This window comes from Oncorhynchus tshawytscha, linkage group LG07 (assembly GCF_018296145.1).
Source record: "Oncorhynchus tshawytscha isolate Ot180627B linkage group LG07, Otsh_v2.0, whole genome shotgun sequence".
NCBI lineage: Eukaryota > Metazoa > Chordata > Actinopteri > Salmoniformes > Salmonidae > Oncorhynchus > Oncorhynchus tshawytscha.
In genome coordinates, this window is record NC_056435.1 from 37109218 (window position 1) to 37113277 (window position 4060).

Below are 4060 nucleotides of genomic sequence, written 5' to 3' on the forward strand. Positions count from 1 at the left end.
TTCCCTCAACCCTGACTAGTCTCCCAGTAACTGCCGCTGAAAAACATCCTCACAGCATGATGCCACCACCATGCTTCAACCTTGGGATGGTGCAAGGTTTCCTCCTGACATGATGCTTGGCATTCAGGCCAAAGAGTTTAATCTTTGTTTCATCAGACCAGAGAATCTTGTTTTTCATGATCTGAGAATCCTTCAGGTGCCTTTTAGCAAACTCCAAGTGGGCTGTCATGTACCTTTTACTGAAGAATGGCTTCCATCTGTCCACTCTACCATAAAAGCCTGATTGGTGGAGTGCTGCAGAGGTGGTTGTCCTTCTGGAAGGTTTTCCCATCTCTACAGAGGAACTCTGGAGTCCGATTGCTCATCACATGTAAAAATAACATTTGCAGTTTCACATGTTCAAAAACAACACGTGATTTTTCATGTGAATGATCCATGTGAAACTTTTTTTTTACGTAACCAAAAACCATAGGATTTTTTCAGGTGATCTTTTTGTACGGGTGGTATCTGCATGCAAAACAAGAATGCAACATGATAGATAACTTCAATTTAACTTCCTGGTACTATTTCCATGCATCCCAAAGAGACCACTGTATAATATTTAGGTAATTAACATTTCACATTCTCAAGCAATTCTCAAATACCTGCTAAATAGTGGACTGTAAAACACAGTATAAAAAACATGTTTGGTGTATTTCATGTGGTCGCCTTAGATCATCCAGCTACAAAGTAAGTTGTCAATAAAAAGAAGCTGAATTGACATAACTGATCCCAGCCCTGTATGGTAGCTCCAACTCTAGGTCAGGATAGAGACAAATTAGACTTTTCTGACTAGCATGCCATTAAAAACCCGACTAGACAAAATCGAAAACTGTTTGATGCCATCTCTCAGGATGACCAACACAATCAGGGAGACGTTTGTCAGTATGGGGAGCACTGGGGCGAAGTCACTGGAGACCAGAGATGACTGGGTCTTTGTTGGAGCAGGTTACATGAATGGACAAAGCCCCTTGAAAAAGTACAGTAAGCATGTACTTTTCAATAAAGGTTATAGAATATCAAATAATGTGTGCACTTTACTTCAAGGAATCATACATGTTCTTCATTGTGTTTGTTTGTTTTTGTATTCCTCCATATACTGTAGGCAGTGAAGCACAACGTTGAGACAAATGTATATGATGGCTGGCCAGGGGTGGTGGAGATGGGAGGCTGCATCCTGAGGAAGAGCAGAGAGAGGGGAATAAGATGGCTACACGGAAGAGTTCCTTTACAGAGCTGTCCTCATTATTCAATTTGTAAAACATTACATGTTGATGCTTAGTTCTTTTTTCAGTTGACTTCAACTGTATCAGTTTTTCTATCCTTTCAGACTTCAAATCAAAGTTTGTGTCTTGTAAACAGTTTAGTAGATATTGTTACACCCTGACCTTAGAGAGACGTTTTATTTCTCTATTTGGTTAGGTCAGGGTGTGATTTGGGGTGGGCATTCTATGTTGTGTATTTCTATGTTGGCCTGATATGGTTCCCAATCAGAAACAGCTGTTTATCGTTGTCTCTGATTGGGGATCATATTTAGGCAGCCCTTTTTTCCCCACTTTCTGGTGTGGGATCTTGACTATGTTTAGTTGCCTATCTGCACTAATTTGTATAGCTTCACGGTTCATTCGTTGGTTTTGTTGGTTTTGTTAAGTGTTTCATTCATTAAAAGAGAATGTACGCTCCACACAAGTAATATCCAATTCTTAATCTGACCTCCACTTCAAGTTAAAACCCCATTAGCTTTAGTCAAAAAGTCATGGCGGCTACAAAAGGCAAAATTACATGTGACATTTTTACCCGGACTCGGAGCAATAGTCGTGGAATGTTTGAACATTTTAAAGAGGATGGCCCCACAGCCACCCTGTTTTATTGCCCTTAGGGTTGTTGTCTATGAATCAGGAATGTCCGGGGGGATTGTGTTGGCGGCAGACACATTATAAATAAGGCCCAGAACAACACATGCGACCCCAGAACACTAGATTTTAAAAATAAAACCCAGAACATTAAACAGAAAATGATGTCTCGTAGGCCAATTCTCGGGGTGCTATCCGTCTCTTGTCACGAACCTAATGATAAAAGCATCGAGGACATTTTGTATGATGCCACTGAATGTTTTAAAGGAGTTTTGGATACGAGTGATGGACCTTGCCAGGCTTACATATTCCACCCTGAGGATTCAACTGTGAAGGTTTTCACAGACGGCGGTCCCAAACCCCTTTATCATGCAAGAGTTTTTCACCTGCACTGCGTATGAGAGAATGGCTTAAGATAAGGCTAGCGCTCTGTCAAATTGAACAGGCACTGAGTGGTACAACCTTGCCAGGCTATGCTTTCGAAGAGCTTGTGTGCGGGCGCAGTGATTTGAAAGCCATAAGGATCTCTTCAATGGCGTTATAGCCCCGACTCCAAAGTGACAATTTTAGCATATGAACAATTTGATAGTACAAATGCAGTTTGTCAGTTCATATGTATTTTCCAAAGCCTGCAAGGATGTAACCTTTTTATGACAGTGTTTAGCTTTAGATTGATTGATTACCCTATATTCATAACCCTGATGAATAAGCTGGACAGTCTTTTCCAAAATTGTGAACAATTACATCGCTGGCCGCTTCTATCCTTAAGACATTCCCAGGGTCTACATGCAAGACGTTTGATCTATCCATGGAGTGAAAACTTACGGAGCCTTGACGGAGCGTGTGTGGGATATCCTGCGAGCAAGAGAGTCTGTCTTGACAATGGTGAATTGGAGACGGATGGATGTATAAACATATAGCCGGGCCCTTTATCTGTAATAAAGGAATAGTAAAAATGTTTAAATAATTATAGCATGTTTTTAAAGGTCTGTACTAAAGATTTAGAATTAAATGGTATTAATGCTATATCTCACCCTTTAACGAACATGAATCTCTCATTTTCTCTCTCGCCCCGGTCTGTCGCGGAAAAATGCAATGTCTTAAAAAAAACAATGTCTTATTTTATACGAATAATGTCTTTCCTACAACCGCATGTTATAAACATTTAAAGATTATTAAAAGTTTAGTACTGTGTCTGGTAATGATGTATAACTGTTGTTCAACCAATGTCGATACATAAAAAACATATGTGCATGTTTCAATATTGCGCAGTAGAAATGTTTTAAAAAGGTCTGTACTAAATATTATGAATTAAATAAATGGTTTTAAAGCGGTATCTCACCTTTAACCTCTTGCAGCTCCCCCCCTACTTTGTGCAATTTCCGTCTGAAGACATACCCAAATCTAACAGCCTGTAGCTCAGGCACAGAACCAAGGATATGCATATTCTTGAAACACTCTGAAGTTTGTGAAAATGTGAATTGAATGTAGGAGAAAAACACACAATAGATCTGGTTTAGATAAAACAATGAAAAAAACATGTGTTTTTTCTTTTTCTTTTTGTATCATCATTAAAATGAACAAGATAAAACAAACATTCAGATAGGATGATGGGGACAATTTCAGTGAAAAATATAAGAGGGCAAGAGTACTTGTGCAAAGTTTCTAACTTCCAAAATGAGTGTGCTACATGACATTTATCATGAAGTCACCCAGGTGTCCCACACAAAGTAGCCCAAATGTACCCAAGTGGCCAAATTGGTGAAGGTATACATTTTGAAACAAATAACTATATACAAAATGCCAAAATGGTATTCTAACACACCCCCAAAAAAAAAAAAATGGAGAAAAAAAAATGGGAAAAAAAATGGAAAAAACCCCATTATTGATTAAAAAATATGAAAAAATGATTAAAAATATATAAAAAAATAAATATATATATATATATATATATATATATATTACATACATTTACAAAATAACATGGCTAACTATTTACACACTTTCAATATTTGGATGACCCTCAGTCCTCTATCAAATCAAATATATTTATATAGCCCCAGCCTAAAAGCAATGCAAGTGTAGAAGCACGGTGGCTAGGAAAAACTCCCTAGAGAGGCAAAAACCTAGGAAGAAAACTAGAGAGGAACCAGGCTATGAGGGGTGGC

At 38.4% G+C, this 4060-nt stretch overlaps 1 long non-coding RNA gene across 1 annotated transcript; it reads right to left on the reverse strand.

The window, feature by feature from the left end:
* Positions 1-283: 283 nt before the first annotated feature.
* LOC112255470 lies at positions 284-3323 on the reverse strand. The gene is made up of 3 exons (XR_002954257.2): positions 2927-3323; positions 2718-2825; positions 284-1216 (listed from the first exon to the last, which is right to left on the reverse strand). It is a non-coding gene; the product is annotated as an uncharacterized LOC112255470 (long non-coding RNA).
* Between the last annotated feature and the right edge of the window lie 737 nt (positions 3324-4060).